Genomic DNA, 13,891 nt, shown 5'->3' with positions numbered 1-13,891 from the left:
AGACTAATTTAATGACAGGGAAGGAATAAAGCTTTGCTGATGGAGCATGAAGTAATTAGAAGGATGCTGAAAACACCCATTAATACTTGGATTAATTGTCAAAAAGAACATTTCAAGATCTATTGTGAAGTACCATGCTGTTTTAGAATAATACCCATATGCCTACAAGGAAGTACTACTAATACAACTATTATTCGACTTTATGCGCCAATCACTAAAGCTAGTGATGAAGAAACTGAAGGGTTCTACCAATTCCTTCAGTCTGAAATGGATGAAACATGCAAAGATGGTACATTGATAATTATTGGCCAGTGGAATGCAAACGTGATATGCCCTTGGGGCACTTATTAACAGCCCTAACAGAACTTCGTATCATGTCCTGACTGACCAACTGTATCTTGAGCATTTCTCATTGGCTCTCCAATCTGCTAACTTCTTTAATAAACTTCCTAATCATGAATGTTTTCTCTAAGCTCTTTATGGCCATTGCAATGAATTATAGGTGGTGTAGTGGTCACCTTGCCAACAGAAAGTCATCAATTCAAAACCACCAGCTGCTCAACAGGAGAAAATCAAGGTTTTCTACTCATGTAAAGAGTTATAGTTTCAGAAACCCAAAGGGCAGTTCTACCCTGTCTTATTGGGTCACTATGAGTCGTAATCAATCCAATGGCAGTGAGTTTGGTTTTGATTTGGACCTAAAAGTAGAGCACGTTGTGTGAAACAGAACACCTGGAAGTAGAGAATTCCAGAAAGAGGTTGAATTGTGTTCTATTGACTGTGCAAAGACATCTGACTGTGTGGATCATAACAAACTATGGATAACATTGAGATGAATATGAGTTCTAGAAAACCAAATTGTGCTCATATGGGACCTGCACATGTAGCAAGAGGGTGAACAGAACAGGGACTACTGCATAGTTTAAAATCAGGAAAGGTGTGTGTCAGGATTGTAGGTTTCACCATACAACAAGGAAGACCAAACAAGAATTTATGTATTTGAATTGTACTGTTGGACACCATACTTGGTCAAGGAAAAAGACAGCAAAAAAGAGGAAGACGCTCCATGACATGCATTGACACCGTGGTTGCAACAATGGGCGCAAGCAGAACAATTGTGAGAATGGCACAGCACTGGGCAGTGTTTCCTTTTGTTCTATATAAGCTCCTTACAGTTGGCACTGACTCAACGACACCCAACAACAACAAAACATCTGCCAGGTCAATAGCTCCGTATCAGGTACCACGGGACGTGTTCATTTCCTCAAGCAATAAGCTATCTAGAACAGCAGCTGCCATTGGAATCACCACCTGGTTAAATTTGCAATAATTCACTATCATTCTTCAAGATCCATCTATGTTTTTTGTTTTGGTTTTTTTACTGAAACCAAGCTGGCAGGTTGATTAAGGATGCCCTGGGATTCACCACCTCTGCATTCTTTAAGCCCCTGATGGTGGTACTTGTCTCTGAAAATCTACCATGAACATAGTATTATTCTTGGTTTTCTGTTTTTCTAGTTAAAGATAGTTCTAGTGCATTACAATGAACTTTTGCTACTATAAAAGACCTCACTTTACAAGTCAAGGAACTAATATGGGGTTTCTTCCAGGGGCTAAACGTATCTGTTCCTATTTCTCCTTCTGCAAGTGGGGAGATAAACATAGGATGAGTCCATGTACTCACTTGACCCACCATGAGATGGACCTGCTACAGCTCCACTGATCACCTACCCTCCATAAACGCCTTTTCTGAATAATGAACTGCAATGGCGTTGGCGTTTCCTGGAATAATCAACAGAGAGCCAATGTCACATAGTCGCCCTAAAGACTGATTCTTTTATTTTATTCCCTAATGCACATCCATTTGGTTAAAATGTCACAAACTTGGAGGCGGATTAACAATATAATTTTGACAGTGTAGGAGGGTCCTTCCTTAAGTGGAACTAGCTTTCTCTTCATTCAGGGGATTTCATGTCTAAACACTGGCTTTTCTCTGGGAATTGATTGAGTGGCATGACTCACTGATTTAGCAATTCATAAAAACAAAGATTCAACTTAGACTTCTGTTTGTTTAATGTAAAGCTGTTCTGCTTATACAGATCAAGTAAATATTTTGTAGATTTCCTATTCATTTCACTCCTAGGGATATCATGATCAATTAACCAATGCCAGAGGTCTCTGAAGACAGACTTCCGATCACTGCTTTGACAGTAACTAGGATGATCTTGTCTTTTACAATTAAGTCTCATCACTTGGCCCTTGCTACCCTGAATCCACTTATCCCCAATGCATTTAAGGATCCTAGTTGGTTTTTTTTTAAGGATTCAACATTTTTTTGAACTGTGATTCTTATCCTACAGACTTCTTCAGATATGGGGGGATTCCCATTACAAATCATTCTTCACAGACTTGGTGAAAAGTATGTCCTTTGGACCCTCTGAGCTGGGTGAGCAGGTTTAATGCAATAAGTCCATTCTGGTATTTAAATCCCCTTAAGTCTTTACATAATCTCCTATAGAACATCAAGGAAGTTCTGGTATTTCAACTTCATTTGGTATAGGCTTTCAGTCTATGTTCCAATTAACCAACCAAGCTCTTAGAACCCTTTCAAACTCTTTGAGCTGAAACACTGAAGACAGGATTTCGACGTTATGGACACATGCCAATAAATTCAACTGGATCCAATTTTATGCTCTGCCCACCATTCCTTTATACCCACAATTTTCATTCCTACTTACAGTCACCAGAGTTATGTCTATGTAAATTGAGGGGAAAAATCACTCCCTTCTTTGAGATTTTAGTACACTTCCTTGTACCAGATCACACTTTACAGGGTCTATTGATACACAAGTTGAGTTACAGGCGTAAAACAAAGAGGGGTAATGGTTGCTCTTAAGTAGAATCAGCAGTGCCTTAGCTACCTCAGGGGTGTGCATGGTAGGTAGATTCCTGAAGCAAAACAGGGCAAATCTCCTTAGATGAGGGTAAAGAGCTATTTCTACTGGCAAAGAAGGATTTAGCAGAATGTTGCCAGCATCACTAGAAACTGCTTATATGTCCTCATTCTAATTTTCAAGATCACATTTATTTCTAATCACTGCCTTCATTTTAATAGTAGATCCATGCAAGATTGGAATTCAATTGGCACTGAAATTCTGCATCTCACAGGCTGAGGCTTTGGACTTGACTTTCAGCAACCTCAGCTCTGTAGCTACAGGAGGTGATGTTCTCAATCAGTGTGGACATAGACAGTTTCAAACTATGTTGTGCTTGAGCTGAGAATTTGACCTCCTGACTTCATCCTTTTCTTTTTCCATCCTGTCCAGTACAATGAGGACGAATCAGTCAATTCTTAGACTAGTATCTGACCAAATCACTGGCCTACTTAGGTGGGCATGTGACAACCATCATATATCTGATGACCCTCAATTTCACCTTTTGACTGATATGATTACATTTGACTTTATCCTCACAGAAGGGTGGAATCAAGGCAAGTCACTTTTTAAAAAATCATTTTATTATGGGCTCATACAACTCTTATCACAATCCATACATACATCAATTGTGTAAAGCACATTTGTACATTCATCGCCCTCATCATTCTAAAAACATTTGCTCTCTACTTAAGCCCCTGGCATCAGCTTCTCATTTTTCCCCTCCCTCCCCGCTCCCCACTCCCTCATGAACCCTTGATCATTTATAAATTATTATTTTGTCACATCTTGCCCTGTCCAATGTCTCCCTTCACCCACTTTTCTGTTGACCATCCCCCAGGGAGGAGGTCACATGTAGATCCTTGTAATCGGTTCCCCCTTTCCAACCGACCCTCCTTCTACACTCCCAGTATCGCCACTCACACCACTGGTCCTGAAGGGATCATCTGCCCTGGATTCCCTGTGTTTCCAGTTCCTATCTGTACCAGTGTATATCCTCTGGTCTAGCCAGACTTGCAAGGTAGAATTCAGATCATGAGAGTGGGGTGGGGGTGGGTGGGCATTTAGGAACTAGAGGAAAGTTGTATTTTTCATCTTTGCAACATCGCACCCTGACTGGTTCATCTCCTCCCCGAGACCCTCAGTAAGGGGATGTCCAGTGGCCTACAAATGGGCTTTGGGTCTCGACTCCCCACTGCCCCCCTCATTCACTATGATAAGATTTTTTGTTCTGATGATGCCTGATACCTGATCCCTTCGACACCTCATGATCACACAGGCTGGTGTGCTTCTTCCATGTGGGCTTTGTTGCTTCTGAGCTAGATGGCCGCTTGTTTACCTTCAAGCCTTTAAGACCCCAGATGCTATACCTTTTGATAGCCGGGCACCATTAACTTTCTTTGCCACATTTGCTTATGCACCCATTAGGCTCCATCTCTTTACAGGAGTAGAAAGCTTTATCTTTCTCCCTCATATTAGCTGGTGATTTTGAACTGCTGACCTGGTCATTAGCATAATCACACATAACCAACATATAACCCACAATGACACTGGCATTCCTTTCTTTCTTCCAAGATCCTGGGAGTCTACTTTCTGTTGTTTTAAATGCACCTGTTCTAGATATTTCATATAGATGGAATCATATAATGGTGTCCTTTTGTGCCTGGCTTGTTTCTTTTGGCATACTATTTTCAAGGCTCATCCATATTGTAGCATGTATTGTTGCTTCATTCTTTTTTGATGACTTATTAATATTGCACTATATGTACAATGGACTTTTTAAAAAGCTCATGGAAAGATGGAATTGGAAGATAATGGGATTTTTCCATAAATCTTAGAAGTTTATATATATATATACCACATTGTTCATCGACCCACTCAACTGTGATGGACATGCTGGTTGTTTTGGGCATCTGTAGGATTTCTAAATTAATTAGGGCTCACAGAAAACAGCAAATGAAAGAGTTGGGAAATGAGATTTTCTAAGACGCTGCTGTATCTATCCATGAAGGAAGCCCGAGCCCTTGCCCTGTATTAGCACAGCTAGGACAAAGGTGTATCACTGTGATAGGAGTACTGGGCTAAGGTTTAGGAATCTGTCTTCCCCTTACTGTATAACATTCTCATCTGAATCTTAAATGTGTCTTCAATAAAATCTTCATCATAACACCGACTTCACAAAGTTGTTTCACATTGCCTTTACAGTGATGAGGATGGTTACCCAACCTGAAAAATATCATCAATGTCACTAAACTATATGTGTGGGAATTACTGAACTGCGGTGTGTTTTGGTGTGTGTATTTTCAGTTTTAATCATTTTATGGGGGCTCCTACAACTCTTATCACAATCCATACATACATCCATTGTGTCAAGTACATTTGTAGATATGTTGCCATCTTCATTTTCAAAACATTTTCTCTCTGCTTGAGCTCTTGATATCAGCTCCTCATTTCTCTCCCTTCCCCAACATCCCTCCTTCATGAATGCTTTATAATTTTTTTTCATGTCTCACACTGTCCACTGTCTCCTTTTTCTGTTGTTGGTCCCCCTGGGAAGGGGTTATGTGTCGATCATTGTGATCAGGCCCCCTTACTCCCCCACCTCCCCCTTACTGTCCTGGTATCGCTACTCGCATTATTGTTCCTGAGGGGTTTTTCAGTCTTGGGTTCCCTGTGTTTCCAGCTCTTATCTGTACCAGTGTACATGCTCTGATCTAGCCGGATTTGTAAGGTAGAATTGGGTCATGATAGTGGATGTAAGGAAGCATTAAAGAACTCAAGGAAAGTTGTGTGCTTTATTGGTACTATACTGCACCCTGACTGGCTCGTCTCTTTCTTGTGACTCTTCTCTAAGGGGATGTCCAACTATCCACAGATGGGCTTTGGGTCTCCACTCCATGCTTCCCCTCATTCACATTGATATGATTTTTTTGTTCTGGGTCTTTGATGCCTGATACCTGATCCTATCAACACCTCATGATCACACAGACTGGTGTTCTTCTACCATGTGGGCTTTGTTGCTTCTGAACTAGAGGGCCACTTGTTTATCTTCAAGCCTTTAAGACCCCAGATGCTATACCTTTTGATAGCTGGACACTATCAGCTTTCTTCACCACATTTGCTTATGCACCCACTTTGTCTTCAGCAATTGTGTCAGGAAGGTGAGCATCACAGAATACTGGGTTATTAGAACAAAGTGTTCTTGCATTGAGGAAGCCCAATGTCCATCTGCTACCTTAATACTAAACCTATAAATATATGCACATAGATCTATTTCCCCATCCTCGTATATAAATATATTTACATATGTACATGCTTATATTTAGACCTCTAAAAATGCCCTTTGCCTCCTAGTTCCTTTCTCTATTTCCTTTTACTTTCCTCTTGTCCCACTCTCATGTTTGGCCTTTATTCAGGTTTCAGTGTGTATATTTTCACCACACACACACACACACTCTCACACACACACCCACACACACTCACACACTCACACATAGTCCTTTGTGATATTTTATGCATCCTACAGGTATTTTTTAAAAACAACTCTACAATTGTGGATTTGTTGTTGTTGTTGCTGTTTGTTTGTTGTTTTAATCTTTCACTCCCATTTTGGACAAACTTTTTACATTTTTTGTTATTTAAAAATGTATTATTAACTGGGAGTTAAGACATATATCGTATCATTCCATAGTTCAATCACATCAAGCAGAATTATACAATTGCTACCACAATCAGTTTCCAAATATTGTTGACTTTAAGGAAAGTATTAATGGAGTTTTCTAAGTGTAAAAACACACACCTAATGTCCTACTGAATCTGTCTGAAGTTTTCCAAAGAACAGCGGGGCTGTGGACTTGGCAGGGTGACCCTCCACTGCACGTTAGACTAATTATGGCTATCTCTGAAAAATGAATACCAAGACTGGTTCATCACAGGAATGAACATTATCTGAGGTTTGCCTATGAGTTGGGGCAAGCCAGAAGCCGGCTCAGCTTCTGTCATGTTACAAGTAGACCAGGTTGCAAAGCTCCATGAGACCAACAGAGGCAAAGCAATCTGGTAAGTGAGGAATCCAATAATTCTGTTTGAGGCAGGTGAATCCATGAAGTGGCCTTGAAGAGACTAAGCAAGTTTGCGTGTCTCTGAAACAACATGAACAAAGTCACCCTGCTTACACCTGCTTGAGAAACCCAAATGCCTCTTTAAGACAAAAGAATCAGACCACCCTCTTGACCCAACCTGAAATTGTCCTAGGTGTAAGTATTTCTTGCTAGTTTCATGACAAAAATATATTTCCTGGGTTTTTAAATATTCATGGTGGCCCTTTCTTTGTTACACACTATTTGTATTTTTATCTTTGTATGATTATTTTATCCTTACTACTTTCTTTTGCCTCTGGAAGACAAGAGAACTGTCCCACCACAGGGGCAGCAGCTGAGGCAAGATCATGAGACAGAGAGGCAGGTTTCTTGGGCTGTGGCGTGACTAAACCTTCAGGCAGAAGCTGTCGATTATGGGGTGCCTCTAGACACTTCATCGGGGCAGCTGGGTTTGCTTATCCACAGAGTTAGAGCTGATTGTCTTTGGAGAAGGCTCAGGGTGGAGTGACGTGTTTGGGGACACTTCTCAACAGCCCTAAAGGAAAGTTGTATTCTTGTCCAAGCGGGGAAGAGGCCAATGGACCATAGGGCTGAGGAGCCAAGAAGCATAGGGACAAGAATGGGAAGAGGCATCCTTGACCCAATCACTGTATCCTGAGCATTTTTTATCTTGGATTGTAACCTGTTAACCTTCCTAAAAAATCCCACAATCATAAGTATTGCTTATGAGTTCTGCGCCACCATAGCCATGAATGATGAAAACCAGCAGAGAAGAGTGCTCTGGGTGGAATGGCTGGTGGGAGAGTGGGTAAGGAAGGCTGGAGGCTGGAGGCATGTCATGATTATTTTAATCTCCTCTTCCCTCAGGCTCAGGGATCCTCATCAGGGAAGTTCAGACTGCACAGGCTGTCAGGGCTCTCTTGTGCACATACTTGTCACATAGCATGCAACCCCCTCCCCCCACCCACTTCCAGCTCCCCAGCAAGGGCAGAGGCCACAGCAGTAAGTGCACAGGCGGGCATAGGGGAGCCTGTGGCCAGAAAGTACCCACCCTGTTCCAGTAGCATACTGAAGGTGGATGGTGGAGGCTCCACAACCCCTGTGCATGGTCCACTGTCCCATTAGACATCACTTACAAAACCTCAATCTGAAATAAAACTGTTAGGCACTTCAAAGTAGTGACTATAGAGGATTAAACTCCAAGCGAAGGTACCCTTTTGAACATGGTCCTGAGTGAATTTGATCTGCCCTGTGTAACCTCGTGATACTCGGTTAGCATTTAGGATCCATTCAGGAAATGCCAGTCCAGTTTCTCCCACCGCCAAATATTTTATGACAATTATAGGGATAATAAGGACAAGATATCTTATGTCAACTGTCAACTACTCAACAACGCAAACTTTTGCAATTTAAAAATTTTACCCGACATAGGCAGCATGCTGTTTTCTACTTAGCAAGATAGTGTCAGAGACAATTAGCAGCAAGGAAAAGCTTCCTCTTATGGAACATGTGCCTACTGTTATACCACCACCGGTCTGTCTGTCTGTTACACTGTGGTGGCTCCTGCGCTTCTGTGATGCTAAGGCTATGCCGCTGGTATTTCAAATATCAGCAGAATCACCCTGGTGGACAGGTTTCAGTAGAGCTTCTACACTAAAAGAGACTAGGAAGAAAGAGCTGGCAATGTACTTCTACAAATAATAGACCAGTAAATATCTTATGAACAGCAGTGGAACATTTGCCAGTGTCATGGCAGAAGCTAAGCCCTTTAGGCTGAAAGGCACTGAAAATATGACTGAGGAAGAGCTGCCGCCTCAAAGCAGTTGTGCTTAAGTGCCTATGAGGCAGCTCTAACTCATAGCCACCTTATGGATACAGAACCGCCTGGTTTTCAGTGACTCAGCTGAAAACCATCAGTGACCATCTCCCTTCTTCCTAGTGTATTCTTAGTCTGGAAACTCTACTGAACCTTGCTTACCATGGGTGATCCTGTTGGTATTTGAAACACCAATGGCATAGTGTCCAGTATCACAGCAACACATAGGCCACCACAGCACTACCTTAAACCAGAGTTATTTTTTCCATCATCATAAACCAAACATCAGTGCTCTAAGCAATCATCCCCTTTCCCCGTTTCCTCCCACCCCTGGTAAACATTAATAAACATTGGTCTCCAAGTATGGTTGCTAGAAATAGAATTTAGTTTTAAATAAACAGGGAAAAAATAAGTATTTGGAACTCAAGTAAGATTGGGGCTAAAATCAATAATCATATTGATAGCCAAGATTAGAAAGTGTGGTAGCATTTCTAACTACAATACCAGCCACCATCACCACCCCCTATATCGAATGGTAATTATGTTGCAGACTATATGATTCTATTCTATTTTAGATATTTTATATATAGCACTGCATTTCTTCATCATCGATGTAGCTGTTTTTAGGTGCTTGTAGAGTTCACCCTATGTACAACAGAAGGGGCCCCGCCTGGTCCTGGGCCACCCTAAGTCATTACTGTGTCTGAGCCCATTGTTGCAGCCACTGCAACAATCCATATCATCGAAGGACTTCTTTTCTCCCTGACCCCTTACTAGGCATGATCTTTTTCTCCAGGGCCTGGTCCCTTCGGAGGAAGTGTCCACAGTACTTGAAATGAGTCTCACCATCCTCGATTTTAAGGAGCTTTCTGGCTGACCTGCTAACACAGGCTTGTTCATTCCTCTGGGAGATGATGGCATGTTTAATGTCCATGGCCAATACCTGGAATTTAAAGACACCAACTCTGGGCTCTCCCTTATTCATCCTCTAGCTTTCCCTTGCATATGAAGTGATTGCAAATACCATGACGGGATAGTTCTCAAAGGCGGCGTATTGCTTTAGAACACGTCCAAAGGTCTTTTGCGGCAGATTTTACAGGTACCATGTGTCACCTGCTTTCCTGACTGCTGCTTCCATGATTGATTGTGGAGCCAAGGGAAATGAAATTCTTGACAGCTCCCAACTTTGCTCTGTTTACGATGATGTGATGCATTGTCTCGTTGTCAGGATTTGGGGTTTCTTCACGTGGAAGTGTAACTCATGCTGAAGGCTGTAGTAGTCTTTGAGCTTCATCAGGACATGCTTCCAGTTCTTTTTACTTTCAGCCAACAAGGTGGCGTCATCTGCAAATCATGGGTTGTTGATGCCTCCTCCTCCATCTGCCGCAGTGCTCTTCTTCACGCCGTCCGGCGTGTTGGATTCTTTGCTTGAATAAGTGTGGAGAAAATGTGCACCACTGACCCAGACCTTTCCTCTATTTAAGCCATGCAGTTTCTCCTTATTCTAGTCCAACAACTGCCTCTGGGGCTACGTACAGGTTCCACATGAGCACATTTACACGCTCTAGAATTCCCATCTCCCAGCATTATCCATCATTTTCCATGAACCACACAACTGAATGCCTTTGCATAGTTAATAAAACACCAGTAAGGTAAATGTCTTTCTGGTTTTCTCTGAGTTCAGCCAAGATCCAGCTGACGTCAGCAATGCTCCTTGTTCCTGGGCCTCTTCTGAATCTGGTTTGATTTTCTGACATGCCCCAGTCAAGGTACTGAGGCAACTGTGTTTTCCTTATCTTCAATAAAATTTTATTTTGTGTGATATTAATGATATTGTTGGATAATTTCTACATTCTGTTGATCCTTCCTTTGAAGGATCAAACGTTCCTTTGAAATGGGCACAAATCCGTCTATTTTCCAATCTGTTGGGTAAGTTGCTGTTTTCCAAACTTCTTGGGAGAGAAGAATGGGAGCTTCCAGCCTTGCATCTTTGCATAATTTGTTGAAATACCTCAGTTGGCATGCTGTCATTTTATGAAGATTTTTGTTGTTGTTGTTGTTCTTCTGTTACCAGTGCCTTCTAAGCAGCCTGGACATCTTCCTTCAATATCAGCAGTTCTTGATCATATAAGACCTCCTGAAATGGTTGAAATTTTACTAACACTTTTTGGTACAGTGACCCTGAGTATTCCTTTCATCTTCTTTTGATTTCCCCGTATCCTTCAATATTTTGCCTATAGAATCCTTCAGTATTTCAACTAGAGCCTGGATTTTTTTCTTCTTCAGTACTTTGTCTTTTGGAACTCCCTTTGAAACCTCCTGTTCAGTTTTTCACTTCAGAATGTCTTCACTTCCTGGAGCTTTATGGTCAAGAGTAAGTGTCAAAGTCTCTTCTGACACTCATTTGATCTCCCCCCCACCCCCCATCATTTTAATGACCTTTCTCTTTCTTCGGGTATGTTGTCTTTGACATTATCCCCTAATTTTTCTGGTCACTTGTATTCAATGTATCAACTCTATTATTGAGATAGTCTCTAAATTCAGGTTGGATATACTCAAGGTAGTACTTTGGCTTTTTTTTTTTTCCAGCTTGAAACTTGAACTTTGCTTTTTACCAGTTGATGGTCTGTTCCTCAGCCAGTCCCTGGCTTGCTCAAACCAAGGAGATTAAATTTCTCTGTTGTCTTTTCCCACAGATGTAGGAATTGATGCTTGTGTATTCTATTCAGTGAGACCCATGTCTATAGTCATTGTTTATGTTGTTGGAAATAAATGTAGGAGAATGAGGCAAAAGTATGAAAAATCATAGAAACATTTAAAAACAAAAATATTAATGTTAAGCCATTTTCTCAATATCCTCCATCTAAATTGATAGACTTTTGAAAGCAGTGTGTCAGTATCTCTAACCCTTCCCAGAAGACTCCTGCTTGCTTCCATTAACACCATGTCAAAATGGAAGTTTGGGCATGCACGAGGCACACAGTATTCTTTTCCCGTGCCATTTGAGTTTGGAGAAGAAAGAGGAGTTTAAAGAGGCAAGATCAGGCTTTAAGATGAATGGAATAAGGTTTTCCAGGGCAATTCTCATAAGACCGCTTTTGCTGCCCTCAAAGGGTGAATGAACAGGTGCATTGTCATGATGGAAAATATTTCCTCAGCACACTTTCCGGGCCTCTTTCTCACAAATGCAGGTTTACATTTTCTTAAAACTTCTTTTTAAAAAAAAGCCCTGATGATGGTCCTGTGTCCTTTGAGAAAATCTATAAAGATTAATAATAATCAATCTCCCTTTGAGATTCCTCAAAATAGTCACCATAGCCTTCTGAGCTGGCTTCTCGGGCTTCAATGTAATTGACCAGGCAGATCCCTTGGAAGCTACTGTCTTGATAAGATGTGTGTGTGTGTGTGTGTGTGTAGGCACCATAAGGAAACAAAGGCAAGTGCTTTACTGGAAGAACTTGTCTGCAGCCATCCACTGATCGCAGAGACCTGTCTAAATGCATTGTGTTTGGCGTAAACCTGTGCATGTATGAATGGGAATCCCAATTACAATACTTGCTGATGCACCTTCATGCTCCACTTGGGTGTCATTTCTAGCATAAAGGTCAGGTTTACCAACTATAGAGGCTCCTTCTTCCCAAATTGCATATTCCAAACACTAGTCATTATCAATGGATCTTGATCGCAGGTTTGGTGAATTTCAGACTGGATAAATTGGCCAAAATCTTCTGTCTTCACCTTCACAGTTTAGGAGGGTAGATGTCTGAATTCAAGGTATCAACTCTGGGGAAAGACTTTCTCTCTTTGTTGGCTTTGAGGTCAAGTCTTTGGCTCCTTCACCACCTGGAGGTCTGGTGGTATTGGAATTACCTATGTGCCTGGGCTCAATCTTCCCCTGGGTGTAGGAGATTCTCAGTGTGGGAATGTGAGTCCAAAGCAGGCCCTCCATGCCCAACTCTTCTTTCCTGGTGGTGCTGACATCCCTCCCTTTCTGCTTGACTCTCTCTTTTCTAGTCTCTATGATAAAAGGGGATACAGGTGACAGCCCAAGCAGCCTCCTTGCACATTGGATCAGGACTGTGACTCTGGAAAAAATGTTGCATCCCATCCTCATTCCTGAACAACAAATCAACTAATTGGATCATCATAAGTTCTGCCCATTGGGAAGATTTCCCTTCACCACTGTCCTTTAGGGGAGATCCCAGAAAGGAGCTGTAGTGCTGCTGCTGTCCACTTAGAAGTGGCACCTGCATATCGTGCAGAGCCATCCGTAAACCAAGCATGACTTTTTTGGTCTTCAGTTAAAGTATGGTAAGGAACTCCCTAGGAGGGCATAGGTGCAGACTGGGAGAAAGAAGGTAATGTGACAGGAGTGCAGACTGTGGGCATTTGGGCCACTTCTTCATGCAGCTTACTTGTCCCTTCAGGTCCTGCTTTGGCCCCATCTCGTATATACCACTTCCATTTAACAATGGAGCGCTGCTGCACACGTCCAACTTTATGACACTGTGGGTCAGACTATACCCATTTCATGATAGGTAGTTCAGGCCTCATGGTGACTTGGTGGCCCATGGTGAGGCATTCAGTCTCCACCAAGGACCAGTAACAGGCCAACAGCTGGTTTTCAAAGGGGGAGTAGTTGTCTGCAGAGGATGGCAGGACTTCACTCCAAAATCCTAACAGTCTACACTGTTAGGGGTCTGCCAAAGACTCCACACTGCATCTTTATCTACAACTGACACCTCTAGCACCATAGGGTCAGCTGGATCATATGGTCCCAGTGGCAAAGCAGCTTGCACGGCAGCCTGAACCTGTTGCAGAGCCTTTTCTTGTTCTGGGACCCACTCAAAATTGGAGGCTTTTCGTGTCACTTGATGAATAGGTCGAAGTAGAATACCCAAGTGAGGGATATGTTGCCTCCAAAATCCGAAGAGGCCCACTAGGCGTTGTGCCTCTTTTTCAGTCGTTGGGGGTGCCAAATGCAATAGCTTATCCTTCACTTTAGTAGGAATATCTCGATATGCCCCACACCACTGGACCCC

General features: G+C 42.1%; 1 pseudogene; it reads right to left on the bottom strand.

The window, feature by feature from the left end:
• The window catches only part of LOC101644821, a 106,982-nt pseudogene that overhangs the window by 86,703 nt on the left and 6,388 nt on the right, over positions 1 to 13,891 (bottom strand).

This window comes from Echinops telfairi, unplaced genomic scaffold (genome assembly GCF_000313985.2).
Source record: "Echinops telfairi isolate 266 unplaced genomic scaffold, ASM31398v2 ScPeMD7_9;HRSCAF=40, whole genome shotgun sequence".
Lineage (NCBI taxonomy): Eukaryota > Metazoa > Chordata > Mammalia > Afrosoricida > Tenrecidae > Echinops > Echinops telfairi.
This window is presented reverse-complemented; position numbering and strand designations above follow the sequence as displayed.